General features: G+C 48.5%; 1 protein-coding gene across 1 annotated transcript in view; it reads left to right on the top strand.

Annotated features, from left to right (window-relative positions):
* LOC125289177 (roundabout homolog 2-like) overlaps nucleotides 1–17,798 on the top strand; it is a 158,975-nt gene that overhangs the window by 54,112 nt on the left and 87,065 nt on the right.

Genomic DNA, 17,798 nt, shown 5'->3' with positions numbered 1-17,798 from the left:
AACAGCATGTGTCACTCCCTGGACAGAGGGTCCATTTGTTGGCAGTCCATAGTGTCCACTAGAAAGCACAACGGCCCCAGGAGACAGCAATCTTCAAAAGCTCCCCAAAGTCACTCTCACTTCCCCTCTCAGCACGTGCACAGGTCGCTCAGAGGTCGGGGCACTCAGGAGAGGTCAAAGGTTACGTGAAGTTGACATGGAGGGGGGAAGTGAGGCAATCTTTCAGACGGGGGGAAACCCGCCCGCCATATGGATGTGGTGTTGGGTGGCAGGCGGCTCGGGTTTCCGTGGTTTGGTGTCTGAGGGAAGGGGAAGAGCGGAGCAAGGGATAGGAAGTGATGGGAGAGGGGGGTTGTATCTCCTTCGGCCCGCTGGCGTGCTGGCTGCCCTAACATCATCAGTAGATTACTGCGCACTCAGAGACTTGGTCTGGCAGCTGTCACAGATGTTGCCCGTGAGGCTCGAAGAAGGGTTGGTGGGTTTTTTGTTTCTTGTTTTTTTTTTTTCAAAAACAGCAGGGGAAAAGAGGGCACAGGAATTAGTCTCTAAAAGCTGAAAATGTGCTGAGTGGCAAAAAAAGGACACTTCGTTGATGGCGCGAAGAGAAAATTGCTTATGAGGGCCGAGTTAATCATTGTCACGAACACTAGACTCATCACATTGGTCTCTGTGAGTGTGTATGATGTGACCGTTTGTGTAGATGTACACTTTTGTGTTGTGTGTATGTGTGTGTGCATCTGTGGATGTAAAGGTTGAAATAGTCTTGCTTTTGTGAGTGTATGTATGTATGTGCCTGTGGATGTACAGTAAAGGTTTGTGTGTGTGTGTGTGTGTGTGTGTGTGTGTGTGTGTGTGTGTGTGTGTGTGTGTGTGTGTGTGTGTGTGTGAGTATGTGTGAGTATGTGAGTTAGCCTCCTGTGTTGTGGGTCTTCACTAATCTCCCTAGCACAGCAGAGACCCCTGAGGTCCTTGCCATGTGACAGCAGCTTGATCTATTGATCGCCATTACCGGCCTCCTAAGAGCCCAAATGAAAAAATCATGAAAAATTGATGAGGTCTCCCGATTATTCCTTTATTTGTTTTTGACGTGCGGCTCCGACTGCAACTCCTTCCCCCTCTCGCTCTTCCTCATCAGCCATTCTATGTGGCCTCTGGGATGGCTGGAGAGGGTGTTAAATGAAGTGTTGAATTTTTCAGGCCTTGTGGAGGGAGGGGAGCGGTTGGGAAGTGGTCGAGGAAGACCAGAGGTCAAGGAGCCTTTGGTTTTGTGGGCACAACAGTCCAAGCCAGAGAGAGAGAGAGAGAGAGAGAGAGAGAGAGAGAGAGAGAGAGAGAGAGGGGGGGAGAGAAGACGAGAGATGTAAGAAATAGACAGGAGTAGAGCAACCACAGCAGTCAGTGGTAGAGATGGAGAATGATAATAATAAAAAAAGAAAATGTGATACCCGGAATTACCCCCCAGATGTATTAAACATTGCCATTAGAGCTGTGAGAGGCTGCGAGCCGTGCAGATGGGTATGAAATAGCTGCGGTAATGGCAGGGGTGGAGGGCCAGCGGTGCCATCAGGGAGGAGAGGGCCCTGGGCTGGGCACACGCTGCACCACTCTTAGCCCTCACGCTGGAGCTTTGCGCTGCATTTGGGTCGGAATATTCCCAGTCCCCATCAACCCACTGCCATTCCCATTTGATATAGAAACTCAGTGGGGCCTTTGTAGTGTAAATGTTATTATTTCCATAACGTTTTGAGAGGGGGGAATGGGGCATTGGGAATGACAGTTTTGTCATCGAGGTAGACATGTTGCAGAGCCTTGAGCTAGTTTCAGTCTTCCACCGATTCTGAGATTTTAAAGTCTGGGGATGTAACTTTATTTGCAAAGTCTTTCTAGGATTGATGTAGAAATATAATTGGTTGCATTATGGTATCTGTTTTCAAACATTTGCCTCTGTCTAGCCATACTGTATTTGCCCTGAAATATTAGAGGCGTCAGAATGCATGTGTGTCCCTGTTTGAGTGTGTGTGTGTGTGTGTGTGTGTGTGTGTGTGTGTGAGTGAGACCTTTCGCTCATCCTCACGCTATGTGAGAAGTGTGTGTTTGCTGGTCGTTAAGCGACTGCATGAATAGGCCATGTGTGTTTGGGTCTGCTCATGTTAAGTGATCCATGTGACATATGTTAAGCATAAGTGTGAACGATCCGCTCGACGTTCCTGGCATTCACGGTGTGGGTTACATACTGTATAGTGAGACAGTGATGAGAGACAGAGGGGGAAAGATGGAATGATGTACAGTAAATCTGTAGAGGAAGAATGTATAAGGGAAGAGAGGGAAGGAAAGAAGGAAGGAAGGAGGGAAGGAAACAAGGAAGGAAGAGAAGAATATAGGCAGAGAGACAGACAAACTCTTTGTGTATCCATAGAGGCAAAGAGACAAAGACAAAAATCAACAAAGAAGGGAGAGTTGTGATCGTGGTGTTATACAGAGAGATGGAGTTAGATGTGTGTGTGTGTGCTTTTGTGCATGCGCATTTTAATGTATTTGGGTATGTGTGAGCATGTGTGTGTGCATGAGTGTGTGTGTGTGTGTGTGTGTGTGTGTGTGTGTGTGTGTGTGTGTGTGTGTGTGTGTGTGAAGACAGAGGGACCTGTCGGAGTGACCTCTGTGAAAACTGCGTGGGTGAGCCGAGGAGAGTGCCTGAGGGGGTGTGAATGGGATCTCTCACCCCCCCTCCTCCCCATCTCTCCTTCTCTCTCCTCTCTCTCTCTGAGTGAGAATCATATCTGCCTCCAGTCAGCCTCCTCTCAGCCTGTCAGACTAACTGATTCTCCAATACCAAAACTGCATGATGTTGTCTCTGAGCTTCAGTGAGCATTACACACACACACACACACACACACACACACACACACACACACACACACACACACACACACACACACACACACACACACACACACACACAAACACCAACACACAAACACAATGATATACATATGAAGACACAATTACTTAACATTCTCCAAAATCAGTGCATTGGCTCCAACTACTGTAGCTGTTAAGTTCAATTACCTATAAAAGAATAATATCAATTTACAGTTTTCTGCTATGGGGGGATTGACTTGTGTGGAACTGTTTGGCGGTCGATAAATCACTTGACCATTCAGCAGATTGGACTTCCGTTGGAGCAACCCTTCTTCTATACAGTTGGGGTTTTACCATCTGAGCCGCCTCTACTCCCTGGAACATGCAGCATGCAGCCCTGCTACATCTGAAAAGAGACTTTTTTCATAGTGGTGTTCATTTTGATAATTACTCTGCTTTGATAATTACTCTTTGTGTGTTGCTTCCTCTATTTACTACATAGGCCAATATCCTTAAAATCAGCCATTAAAATAATTGGTAGGCCTATAATGTTCTTAAATTGTAATATAACCCAGCCCTTATACACATGCCAGACATAGACACTCACACACACACACACATATGCACGCATACACACACACTCTCAGAACACGTTCACATATTCATACGTTCATAAGTTGTCATCGCATGTTTAATGTAATTTCACATCATTGATGAAAGACAGGCATTGGAGCAAATCCCTATTCTTGTGAAAGAAAAGAACAGTGTGTGGGCAATGACTCATTCCTTCCTGGGGGGTTTTGAAGAGGAGGACGTATGTGTGTGAGTGTCTGTGACTGTGTGTGTGTGTGTGTGTGTGTGTGTGTGTGTGTGTGTGTGTGTGTGTGAAAGCAGGGGACAACCCCTTCCCCTTTTTGTGCTGTTTTAAATCATAAAGCATCTGCTGCGTGTCCGAGGCCCCTGGGGGTCAGTGGCGGGGCAGAGTTATGGCCCGTATGGGTGTGTTTTGACACATGGCCATGATCTCTCTATGGTGTGGGCGGATGTGCGCGCCACTTGACTTACGAGCGCCGAAATGGGCACCCTTGTGCTCTGACATAACAGCTGCTCGGTGAAACGCGAGTGCTCAGGCTCTCCCGTTTCTGTCCCACTCAGCCTCTTCATCCGTCTTTTCCCAAGCGCGTCGTCCACCTCCTTCATCCCGTCTTTTCCCGGTGCCTCCTTCCTCTACGTCCTCCTCCTCCTCCTCCTCCTCGGCCACCCTCCTGTCCAGATCTTCATGCTCGGCTGTCACTCTTCATCAGAAGCGCAGGCAAGAGCATCCTCTCCTCCTCCTCCTCCTCCTTCTCTTCCTCCTTGCTAAGCAGTTTCTCCTCTCCCCTTTCCTGCTCTTTTCGCTCTCTTTACTCCTCCATCTCTTTTCCGTCCGTATCTTCATTGCGCTGTGTTACTTTGCCTGCAGTTGAAATCAATATCGCGCCTCTGCGCTGGCCATTTCACTGAAGACATGGGAACGGATTACTGCTGAGCGGCCGAAGGAAATATGAGACACACACATTAGCTTTGAGACAAGACAGCTGTGTGTGTTTGTGTGTGTGTGTGTGTGTGTGTGTGTGTGTGTGTGTGTGTGTGTGTGTCACTTTTTTTGTGTAGGATAGTTGGTCCCACAAGAAATGTGAAATGCGTTCTTCACTTTCTCACGTGTCTCTGTCCCGCTTGCCTCACCGCCAGCGGTGACTGGGAACAGATAGACAAAGGAGCACTAACAGGAGATCAATCTCATCCTTGCGGCGTGCCCGGGATCAAAACTACCCTGGGAGTGCAGCCTCGTCGCCTGGAAAGATGCCCCTGCCTCCAAAAAGCACACGGATCGTTTGTTTTTCCCCTGCGCTTCTTCCAGGCACCATCTGGTGTTCCTTGGGGTGTAGTCATCTCCAGACCAAGGGCAAGAGACGCTCTTTAAACAGAGCAGGCGTTGTTTTTGACTAGCTCTGCCGTCCCATGGAGAAAGCAGCAGTTCTCTTCCCTTTCACAGATATGAGGAGCGGCAGCCAAAAGCATGTGTTGCTCTCACACTTACACAGTCATGAATGAACACACACACACAAACACACACACACACACACACACACACGCAAAAACACACTTGGAATACACATGCACACATGCATAAATGCACTCTCACAGTTATGCTAAGACACAAAAGAACACACACACACACACACACACACACAACCTCATCTGCGGTGGTCGAATGGATGCCAGAGACAGGTGCGGTGTTATGACATCACATCGAGTTGGACAGGTGCGTGGCATCAGTGCCATATTCACTGGGACAGGTTCATTTGGCTGCGGCAGTCGCCCAGCGTGCCAGGGATCAAGCTGGTGTGGGCACAGGCTGATATAAAGATGGAGTGACACACACACACGAGCACACACACACACACACACATACACACACACACACTCTCTCTCTCTCTCTCACAAACAGATATACACACACACACCTGCTGTCAACCAGGCACCACTTTGAATTGAACCAGCGCATGGCAAGCAGTCACCTATTGAAATGCAAAACGGATTTGCATGGACGTGGCAGTCTTCACATGTTGCTTGTTTTCTGTACGCATTCAGAGTGAGGAGACACTGATAAGCCTTTATGGCAGAAAGCGTCCACCCGTCTGTATATGTTTGTGTGTGTGTGTGTGTGTGTGTGTGTGATGTGTGTGTGTGTGTGTGTGTGTGTGTGTGTGTGTGCGTGATGTGTGTGTGTGTGTGTGTGCGTGTGTGATGATGGGTATGTGTCACTCCCAGTGGCTGCTCCACACCTGGAGCTCAGCAGGCTTGTGCCTCGACCCTCTTTTCAAGACAGCGCCACTTCCTGTGCGGTCGACGCCGCCATGACTGAATTATGCTGAATGCATCGTTTACTCTCGACACTCTCTTTTTCCTCCCTCACCGTGAGCTCAGCCGCCTGCATTCTTCGCCTGCCATTATCCACCATTCATTCTGAGAAGTATTTAATGATCCCTATCCTTCACCACCAGTGTGATCCATACACGTTTCTGCATATTTTTATTTCTTTTTGGGGGGGGAGAGGGGAGAGGGGGTGGTTTCTCTGACAGACACCCCTCCTGGGGCCTCTTGTGCTAAGCTGTGAGATCTCCCCGATCTCGCTGTAAAAGGTCGCATCCTGATACATGGTGCCGTCGCCTCAGGCTTCAATTTGAATTGTCATTTTATTTTCCTCCTGAATTATTCAGAAGCAGAGCGAAACACACCAGGTTTTTGATGGGGAATTTAATGATATTAAAGTGGTGTAGAGAGAGAGAGAGAGGGGTGGGGGGGTGTTGCTGTTGTTGTTTTGCCTCGAGGGGATGTTGGCATCAGTGGGGGAGATCCGGCACTGATGGTCGCGGTGGAAGGACGGAGCGGCGGTGGCGTTAGTGAGAGCCGTGCCACGGTCCGTCCGCCTCCCGCTGGAGTGTCAGCGCTGTCGGGGGGGCGGCTTTAATAATAATCATCACCTGCTGTCCATCCCGCCGGCCCTCACCACACAACACGATGCGTCACACGCGACACGCACGCTCCCTCAGTTGACTGCAACTGAGCCCTATTTTTGTGACATATACACATATATGCATTACGTACCTATTTACGCACATACGGTTATCGTTTCACACAGACACACACACAGAGACATACAGTACAATAATAATAATACACACACATACAGTACACACACATAACGCCATATAACACACACACACATACATACAGTACACACACACACAAACACAGACATGTGTCTCCAAGCACACGGAACACCTCACATGCACACAAGTGGATACTCAGATTTATAGTCACACATGGAAAGACATGCAAGCATGTATTATACAGACACATGCATGCATGAATTTATACATACTCTTCCAGATGCACCATGTCACACATACGCACATACACACACACACAACACACAGACACACACACACACACACACACACATACACACACACACACACACACACACAGTCACGTCACTCATTGTAAATCACATCCCCTTCTCCCCTCCCCTTGCCCTCTAGACCACAGAAATGTGCCTGTGTGGCGACGGGTGGCATTAGCCCGCAGGTCCTGTCTGCCGCTATAATAAGAGACAGATTTCATTAAGGATGGGGTGATGAGTGACAGGATGTACAGGGTGGGGCCATGGAATGCTCAGGGTGTTGATTGGAGCCCCCTCTCACACTCTCTCACACACACACTAACACACACACACACACACACACATTCACACCCATCACCTGCACCCTGGCTTCGTGATGAATACTCGGCGCACACACACACACACACACACTTGACACTCTTCTGGTCACGCAATGGCACTGTTGGCTGCCGGAACTATTTGGGGAGGGGGACTCGCTAACGGGCACATCAGCATGCTTACAGACACAGACAGATGGGCCGCTCTGGGAAAGGAGCCTTTGATGGGCATTGATGAGCTTGTCTAAATGGGTGGGGTGGACAGACAGGCACGGAAATACAGACGAAGAGCAGCAGACAGACGATACAGCTTCACAGGGGAAAAGACGAGGGTGAATAGTTATCAGAATTTCTCACGTTTATGTTGCGGTTGCTCCGTCAGACAATGTTGATGAACTGACCGGTGCTGTAGCGTCCAGGCATGCTGGTTAATGTCATGAAACATGCTGTCTGGGCACTGATGCTCATTAAATTGGGTTGTGTGGGGGCGAAAGCAGTGCTGTCGTTATCTGCTGTGTGTGATCATATCGTATGTCTGCTGTATGATCGCATCGTGTCGGTCGTGTCGTGTCGTGGTCGTATCGCGGTCGTGGTCGCGGTCGCGGTCGTGTGATAAACATCGTATCGTATCGTCTGGTATCGTATCATATCGTGTGTCCTGCTGTATGTGCATATCGTTATTGTATCGTATCGTGATACATCGATCACATAAATGTCGATATGTTGTGCGGTCGTGTAGATTAATGGAGTATTATGGATATTAGATTGCGTGTGATAGACAATGGGTGTGGGTGATAGATTAAGGTGATAGATTATGGAGTGCCGTTAATGCTCTCGTGTATCCGTGTCGTCAATAGCCTAATGATATAGTGTTAGGTGTAATGCGGTAATGCGTATCATTAATCGTGTCATTATTCGTATTGGTATAAATTGTATCATATCGTGTGTCCTGCTGTATGTGCATATCGTATTGTATCGTATCGTGATGCATCGTATCACATCGTATCGTGTCGTATCCTCGTGTCGTATTAAATTGTAGGTGTCGTCAATGCGTGTGGGTAATAGGTGTGGGTATTAGGTAATGGGTAATCGTGCGTGTCGTGTCGTCGTGTCGTGTCGTAAATAATCATGGAATAATGGGTAATGGGTAATCGTGTTTGTGGCGCGGCAATGGAGTAATGCGTACCGGTAATAGGTAATGGGTGTCGTAAAGTATTGTATCATGTTTCCTGCTGCATTTGCTTATAGTATCATAGCGTGTGTCCTGCTTTATGTGCGTGAGCAGCAGAGGAGGGGGGCTACTGTGACCCATGCTGCAGTGTTGTTAGTGTTTGGTTCAGTCGCAGACTGCTTGGGTCCACTTACAGTCCGCTAGTGAGTTTTGGCACAGTGCCAGTCATCATCATGACTAACAGATTCACAGCCCTCTTTCTCTCTCTCTCTCGCTCTACCCCTATATCTCTGGCTCTCCTAACTCTTTTTTTGTCTGCCTGTCTATAATGTTCTCTTTCTCTCTCTCTCTCTCTCGCTCTCTCTCTCTCTCTCTCTCCCTGGCTTTCCTTAACTCATTCTCTCTGTTTTTGTCTGCCTGTGTGTGTCTAGTTTCTATTTCTCTCTCTCTCACCCATTTTCTTTTTTTCTATTTCTCAATCTCCTTCCCATTCCAAATTTCTCTTTCTGTCACTTTCCCTGTCTGTCATTCCCAATCACTCAATTCAATTCAATTCAATTCAATTCAGTTCAATATGCTTTATTCTCTCTCACTTAGCCGGATTCCTAATCTCTTCTCTCTCTCATTTGCACACCCACCCACACACACACACACACACACACACACACACACACACACACACACACACACACACACACACACACACACACACACACACACACACTCCTTTCCATTCCCAATATCTCTTTCTCTCTCATTTCCAGTCTATTTATCTTGCTCCCTCTCTCTCTCTCTCTCTCTCTCTCTAATTCCCTGTCTGTCTGTGTCTCTAACCCCCCTTCCGTGGAGGCCCTGTGTTCCTGTGTGTCCCGTCAGGGTCGTGACCTTGGCAGTGGAATCAGGCAGACGACCCCCATAATCCGCCTCTGTCTGTGTGGCTTGCCCTGTCAGCGTGCCGCTCCTCTGAGTGGCGGGGTCAAAATGCTGTGAACTACGTCCACCGGAGCCCATCGCACCACATGACAGCTAACACTGTTTTGGGACTGTGTGTGTGTGTGTGTGTGTGTGTGTGTGTGTGTGTGTGTGTGTGTGTGTGTGTGTGTGTGTGTGTGTGTGCGTGTACAGGGGGGCTTGTTGTTACCCGTCAAAACACTGTCATCACCCTGTAAGACCAGTGCCCCAGCCACTGGCACTGGGATAGAGAGTGGATGAGAGGTAGAGAGAGAGAGAGAGAGATAGAAGGAGAGAGAGAAAGAGAGAGGGAAAGAAGGATATTGGGAGGGAGAGAGGGAGGAGGGGTGATGGGGAGCGGGGAGTGAAAGTGGGGGAGGAATGTGGAGTTGGGAGTTTGTCAGTGCAGGCTTGACTGTCCTCTGCCTGGGAGAGCGAAAGTGGAGACGGTCAGGACACTTCAGTGGAGCCTGATTTACTGTGCCATACATTTCAGGATGAAAGAGATGGGAAAAATTGCATTGCACAGACTCTCTGTAGACCTCTGTGTGACTGTATGTGTGTGTGTGTGTGTGTGTGTGTGTGTGCAAGCATGTTTGTGTGTCTGTGTAGCTATTGTGAGAATTTGAATTAGTTGTGGGAGGTGAGCTTAAGTGTGTGTTTTGGAAAATTTAGATGTGTGTGTGTGTGTGTGTGTGTATATGTGTGCGGGTGCGTACGTGGACAGAAGAATGAAAGAGTTGGCATTGCAGGCATGCAACCGGAACTAATTCCCGCATATTTATCTTGGCTGCAGCGAGCAAAAGTAAGGGTTAGCGTCTGGTGCTAACTGGACCATGTTAACTCCTCCGAGAGTCTCCCTGCTCGCCAGAGTGAGAAAGATAAGGGGGCCGAGTCGGCTGCTAAGTGGACCATGCCAGCTCCGCGGAAGGGACCGCGCCACAGCACTTTGCGCGAGCAACTGAGCTCACTGCTAGCATCTGGTGCTAAATTGGCAATGCTAATTCTGCCGAGCGATGTGTTTTGTTTTGAGCGACTGGGTTCCGGGGGAGCGAGTCTGGTTCCTGCTGGCTCGTGACCAACAGGTCCACACACACAACTAGCATCTGTCCGTGCAGTGGCTGACCAGACAGGATGACAGTGTGGGTGGACGTGAAAGAGGACAAACGGACTCATATTAGCACAGCTTGTCTTTTGTTGAAGTGACGTCTTGCATGATGCTCATCTGTAATACATTTTTAGCTGTTTTGCCATCTTTATATAAACGTGTCTTACATTACATGTCTTGATCCCATGACATTTTGAAACTGTCATATTGAATTAGTCTGATTTTGATGTTCACTGGCACAATGATGTTTACCTTTTGATTTAACTGCTCCTGGCTAGATACCTCTCCAACTTTCTCTCAAGCTCCCTCCATCCCTCCCTCCCTTCTCTTTGCTATTCTGCCCTTAAGTTGCAATCTTCTTCTTGGGTTCTTCAGGTTTTATTACAAATTTATAAAGCATGACTCAAGCTTGGCTGAGGGCCTGCTGTTTGGCTGGTCGGGGAGGCTGAGCATTAGGTCGGTAAACAAGCAGCGGAAGAGGATAAAAGTGTATATGGGGCATGAAAAGTGCTATAGAATGGGGAATGGGAGTTTGCAAAGTAGTCTGAAAGCGGAAGGTCATAAAAGTTAAGAGATCTCTGAAAGCTACGGAATTGGTGCTGTCTTCTCTCGCTCTTTCTGCCCTCTCACACACACACACACACACACACACACACACACACACACACCTCACACACACTCACACACACACACACACACACACACACACACACACTCACACACACACACACACACACACACACACACACACACACACACACACACACACACACACACACACACACACACACACACACAAACACTCACAAAGAGATGTTCACCACATAGACACTCACATGCACATGCACACCTTCTCATACACACACACACACACACACACACACACACACACACACACACACACACACACACACACACACACATTCAGACACATCCATTCCTCTCCTGCGTTAGGGGATACCAGAGGCCCATAGGCAGACAAGGACTGGCCGGCAAAGTCAATCAGCGCTTCATTAAGGAGCTAAATGAGTTTGTATGGATTTAATAGGTGACCCGGACACCTGGGCTGTGCTAGGCCCGGGCCCAGCAGGACTGCTGGGGTCCTGGCCCAATCTCCATGGGGAAATTAAAAGGCTTTGCAGCGAGGCCATGAGTTAATGGCTTCTGTTTAGTGTCAGTAAAATCCAGTAATTAGTTAATCAAAGGGCTCGCCCTGCCTCTCCAGCACAACACACAACATGCAAAAAAACACCTTACTGTACACACAACAACGTTACTCCATATGGGAACAGACAACATGGGCAAGTTTAGCTGTGAGACCACACACAGACACACACACACACACCACAGAAACACACTTTTTTGTATAACATCAGGATGCGATCAATGCATGCTATTATTAATCATGGAATCCTATTTGCAGACTTTGCTGTGTTCAAATCTTGACGAATAGGTGGTGTATTAAATCATGATGGATGGCAGACACAGATGGATCAGTTAAATAAGAACAAATCAATTCAGGCAGAGACTCCCATTAGGGTAGAGTCGGAGGAGATCACGTCTGAGAGATTTACTGATTTGGTGATGAGGAAAGGGAAAAGAGTGCTAATCCTTCATATTGGGAAGAACGTGTCCTTTGTTTTTAACTCGTATTTTACACACACACACACACACACACACACACACACACACACACACACACACACACACACACACACTCGTATTTGCAGTATACTGTATGTCACTGCAGTACACATTACACAAACTATTGCACAAGCAGAGCATATGGAGTTTGTCACCCTCAAGTGAACAATGATGTTAGGCATAGGCACCTTTAACTCTCCCTCCCTCTCTCCCCCCAAGCTCTCTCTTTCTCTCTCTCTCTCTCTTTCTGTCCTTTCTCTCTCTCCCTCTCTCTTTCTCCCAATGTCTTCCTTCCTGTTTCCCTCTCTCTCTCTTTCTCTCCATCTATCATTTCACTGCTGGGGGTTATGGAGTGAACATCTGCACTGTCAGGCCCTGTGCCTCAGTAGTAGCTGCATTATTCATGGGCCCTACCCCACAAACCTGTCTTTATCTAGGCCAGAGAGCTCCCGCAACATCTCTCTCTCTCTCTTTCTCTCTCTCTTTCTTTCTCACCCTCTCTCTCTCTATGTATCCTTCCACTCCACGCCATGCGACCCTACACCCCTTTTCAACCCCTCTATTCTCCTTTCCACTCATCTAGGCATTCACTTGGTGTGGTGACATCACTAAAAGGGGGGTGAGGGGAGGCCGTCTCCACCCCTACCCCCTCTACCTCCCAAAACTCACTCATCTGAGATGTCATGAAAGATTCAAATATAAACTATCAAAAATCCTGTTTAATTCATGAATGCTGGCACAGGTTTTGTGGTTCAAAGAGATAAGGTTTATTTCAGCAGTTCCGTCTCTCTTCCAATTCTCTCTCTCTCTCTCTCTCTCTCTCTCTCTCTGTCTTATTCTTTTTCTCTCTCTCTTCCTCCCTCTCTCTCTCTACTTCATTAATCCTACCTAATTTCCCTCTCCTTCTTGTGTTCTGTCTCTTTTTAATTGCTGTTTTTGTCTCCGTAATTTGACATGATTCCTATTACCGTTTGTCTGGCTGCGGTGGCAGACGTCGGCGGACAGCTGTGCAGAACAGCTGCATGGCGACTTTTTGCAGCACCTCTTGATCCTGTCAATCAGGCGTGTTTGTCTTCATTCGCCAGCCTGCGTGCCACGAGCACACATTGATTGGCTGAGCAGTCAATCACAGTGTGTGTGTGTGTGTGTGTGTGTGTGTGTGTGTGTGTGTGTGTGTGTGTGTGTGTGTGTGTGTGTGTCAATGTTGGGGAGCAAACCTTGCTCTTGCGGTAGGTTTCCATTGGCAACAAGATGCAGATTGGGGGGTGGGGGAGGGTTGATTGGCATAAGGGGGGTGTGATGGGGGTGGAGGTTGGGGATGTGCTGGGAATCCTGGAGCCCCAGTAGCTCTGGAGGTTCCACCCCCACCATCCAACATGCTCTCTGCAGCACCAGACTCCTGATTCTCAACCTCTCAGATTTGAACACTCTACTTCTCTCTGATGAGCCCTTGCTCTTGAAGCTATATAGAGTATGACACTCACATTGTAAAGGACACTCACTCTTATTCTCAATTTCTCTTTCTCTCTCTCTCTCTCTCTCAGTATGCAGTGCACACACACACACACACACACACACACACACACACACACACACACACACACACACACACACACAGAGAGAGAGAGAGAGACAGACACAGAGACACACACACACACACACACACACACACAAAGAACTTTTACCAATCACCCACATGAAGGTTAAGAAGTCCTTCACATAGCTTTAACTGTAAAGCGTTCTTTTTATTATTGTTCACTCCAATGAATATCACATATCATCATGAGGATGTCTCTTAGTATCTCTTCCACATATCACCGTTTATATTTCTTGTAGTACCTCTTCCCATTTCTCTTCCTTGTTGCAGCACTGTTACCTTTTACCTAGTATCCTGGTATTCTTAAGGGCCATTCACACCAAGCGATTACCACAAAAAAGTATCACTTGAGTTAATATGAGCGACAAAGTCCACACATAAACGATAACAATATCCGGAAAGATGTCATCATCAGAGTCACTTTCAGTTATCGTTGTAGTTATCATTCTTGGTGTGAATGGTCCTTTCAGAGCCTGCCATGTTCACTACAGTAGTTCTACTTTTCTGACCCAGGCCCAGTTAGGCGCCCAACTCTCCTCAACCTTCCGCCGTCCCTACCGTTCGACCGCGCGTGACAGGCGTCAGCGCTTGCTTCCTCAGCCGAAGACAATGCCCGCCTGTAGCCAGGGCACCAGGTTGAGCGTCCTGATTGAGTGCTGGGCGCGTGGCTCCTTGAGGAACAGAAGGAGCAGAAATTAGCGCAGGGTCCTGTGCCGGAGTGGTGCTGTCGCATGCTCCACTGGCTAATGTTCTCCTGGCTGTGGGGGCAGATGTTTAGTCTTAGGGGACAAGATGGAGGAGGAGTGTGTGTGTGTGTGTGTGTGTATGTGTGTGTGTGTGTGTGTGTGTGTGTGTGTGTGTGTGTGTGTGTGTGTGTGTGTGTGTGCATGTTGATGGGGGGGGGGGGTGAGTGTCCTAGGGTATGACCGCTTCAAAGTCCATGAAAGAATGGCCCGCGTGCTGCTGTTCGGAGCAGATGTTTTTCTGTGTGTGCAGTGTCTGCAGCGGTGTTTGTCATCTGGCCAGTAAGCTGGTCAGTGAAGGGCACTGAGATTACAGAAGGGGGGGGGGGGGGGGGGATAGCTGGACCCCAGCTGTCTTAACCCTCTGGAACCCCCCCCCCCCCCCAACACACACTCCTCCACTGCCCATCCATTCCCATCCAACCATCACAGCCCCTCACACTGCTGGAATTAGGGCAGTGGGCCCTTTGCTGCCCCTGTTCATACAGATTAAACAACATCTCTCTCTCACAATATATCTCTCTCTTTCTCTCTCTTTCTCTCTCTTTCTGTGTGTACTGTATGTTCTTTTCCGCTTCCCTCTCTCACACACCTTCTTTCTCAAATATAGCTTCCTTCTTTCACATCATCTGTCGGCATCTTTTTCTTTCTTCCCTCTTTCTCTCCCCCTTTTTTCATCTCTCCATCTCTCCATCCCCCACCCCTCCATTCTCTCTCTCTCTCTCTTTCTCTTTTCTCCTCCTCAGGGCTTCTGGCTTTCTTCCCACAAGTCATGTTCTCCTGGCAGGCTGATGCGTGTGCGCGTCTCTTGTGTTTTCTTGACGCTAACTCTCCGCGACAAGCCTTGCACGGCATTGTGGGATGCGTCCCCTCGGTCACATTCCACCACAGGATGTAATTCTGGTGATGATGGTGATGGACCTCCAGGGCTCATCAGCTATTTTTTTTCTTTCCCCACCCCACCCTCCTCCGCTCATCTCTCTCTCTCTCACTCTTTCTTCAATATTAATCAGTCCGTTGAAGGACAGAAACAGGAGAAGAGGACGAGGGCTCTTCTCACTAAGCAGCAGACCCCCTCCTAGAAAACAACATGAAAATGCATGATTTATGTTTGTGCATGCATGTTTTCAGTGAGTCGCCCACGCTTTCCTCTTTTCTTGTACAAATCCCTGACGAGGGTGAGGTCATGTGTGTCAGGTGAAGATGGAGATAGGGGTGTGGTGATGGGGGCTGTGTGGAGTCTCGTGTAGTCCCACGGAAGGTGGAGAGGAGCTTAGGGATTGGAGGATGCAGGAGCACTCTCGTGGAACTCCAGAGCTGATTAGAGCTGAAGGTTTGAACAGCACCTCCTCATCTCTCTCACGATCAGTACCTAACCCTGAGTCTTAGAGCCAAACACGCAAGGGGTGGGGGGGGGGGGGGGGGTTCAGATGAGTGGGGGGAATATGACAAGGAAACATTCTTGTGCAATGAGGAGTAAAGATGAAAGGAATTATTCTGAACATTTGTAAGCATCTGTCAGTCTTCAGCATGCAGTACACACACACACATACACACAAACGCACACACATGCACACAAACACATGCACACACAGAGTTTTGGATTGAGAACTGGGTATTCCAAGTTACGTAAAAGTGGAGAACAAGAGATCAAAAGGAGAATTCATGGGTGCATAGAAAAAGTTGAATAGACTTTAATTGATTGATTTATTGAGCGTGTCACTGGGAGTGGGGGGGCTGGGGCAATCAAAGCAACTCAAAAAATTGGACTAAACAAAAAAGTAGCAACTGAAACAGACAGCCAAAGAAAAAGATGATGAGACACACAAAGACAGAAACGAAAAGAGATTAGTGGAGAGAGAAGGAGCAGACAGACAGAGAGAGAGAGAGAGAGAGAGAGAGAGACGAATACATGGAAACATACAGTTTGAGCCAGCGAGAGAGAGAGAGAGAACCAGAGAGAGAGAGAAGGGGAAGGAGGTCAGTGTGTTGCCCTCAGAGAGGCGTGAGCAGTGGGGTCACGGTGGTTCTTTGGCCCTGGGCCGTGGTGAACCAATTGGAAGAGAGAGTGTGTCAGGGGGGGCCCGGAACGCCTGTGTGTGTGTGTGTGTGTGTGTGTGTGTTGTGCGTGTGTGTGTGTGTGTGTGTGTGTGTGTGTGTGTGTGTGTGTGTGTGTTTAGCTGCAGGGCGGTGGAGCTGTAATGAAAGTTCCCCTGCAGTGAGGGCTGTAGCTGCACTACTCTGCCCTCGGGAGAGCAGGGGGCCCATCTCTGTCTCTCTCTCTCTTTTCCCCTCTCTCCTCTCTCTCCTGCCTCTCTACCTCTGTCTCTGCACTACCTCTGTCTCGTGCACTAACTTTCACATTACACAAACATGGAGGCCAGACCCATCCCCCCCACCTCACCCAATGCCATCCACCCACCCACACCCAAACAGCCCCACCCCACCTCTGCTGTGCCTCTGTGGTGTGGGGTGATCTCCAACTGCACTCCATCCCACCCTGTGCAGTCGGAGTGTCCTCTTGCTCTTGTGCTGTATTGAGTGTGGATGGTGCCGCAGCTGTGTGAGCAAGTGACTGTCTGGTCATGTAAGCCAAAGGGCTTATGAAATACTCTGTTACATGTTAAGAAGGTCACACAGATCACACACACACACACACACACAGATTGACACACACACACACACACACACACACACACACACACACACACACACACACACACACCAAAAATATGATGGAAGTCCCACTCGTGTTGAGCCCAGAAGCTGGTGATTCACATTGTGGGTCTTTCTGTCTTTTTTTCCTCCATTCATACGGCTATTGTTTCACCATCCATAGTAAGTGTGTGTGCATTTTTTTTATTCCTCTAGAGACAAAACAGGACAAATGCATGGTGTGTGCGTGTGTGTGTATGTGTGCAAGCGCGCGCGCGCGCGTGTGTGTGTGTGTGTGTGTGTGTGTGTGTGTGTGTGTGTGTGTGTGTGTGTGTGTGTGTGTGTGTGTGTGTGTGTGTGTGCAACCAGCCATTGAATTCCTGAATGACATATTTACCCTGTGTTTGCACTCTTGTGTTCGGAACATGTGGAGCACCTGGCTGGAGACTCACCTCAGTGTCAGTCCTCTCATCGTCTCCTGTAACGTTTAGAAACGAATCGCAAACACCACTGGCCCATCACTTTATTTTCCAATTCCTGCTCTCCAAGGGAGTTCTAAAGGCTTGGTGATGAAATTAAGGAAAAAAAAAAGAAAGCAAATGGAAAATTGGAGACGGTCACAAGATTGTGGGGGATCACACCTTGTCTTCCCTCGGTGGAGACCAATTAGGTTGCACTGAGCGTTCGCGGACGGCATTAATGAACGAATCGTCCTCCCGTGGTGTGAATATAAAGCGCCGCGCACAGTCAGGATCACCATTGTGCCGAACGCTGGTCAGGGTTAAAATCACCGGTCAGTGGAGC

Source organism: Alosa alosa, chromosome 2 (genome assembly GCF_017589495.1).
Source record: "Alosa alosa isolate M-15738 ecotype Scorff River chromosome 2, AALO_Geno_1.1, whole genome shotgun sequence".
Classification (NCBI taxonomy): Eukaryota; Metazoa; Chordata; class Actinopteri; order Clupeiformes; family Clupeidae; genus Alosa; species Alosa alosa.
The sequence above is the reverse complement of the archived record's forward strand: the minus strand, read 5'-3'. Positions and strand labels throughout refer to the sequence as shown.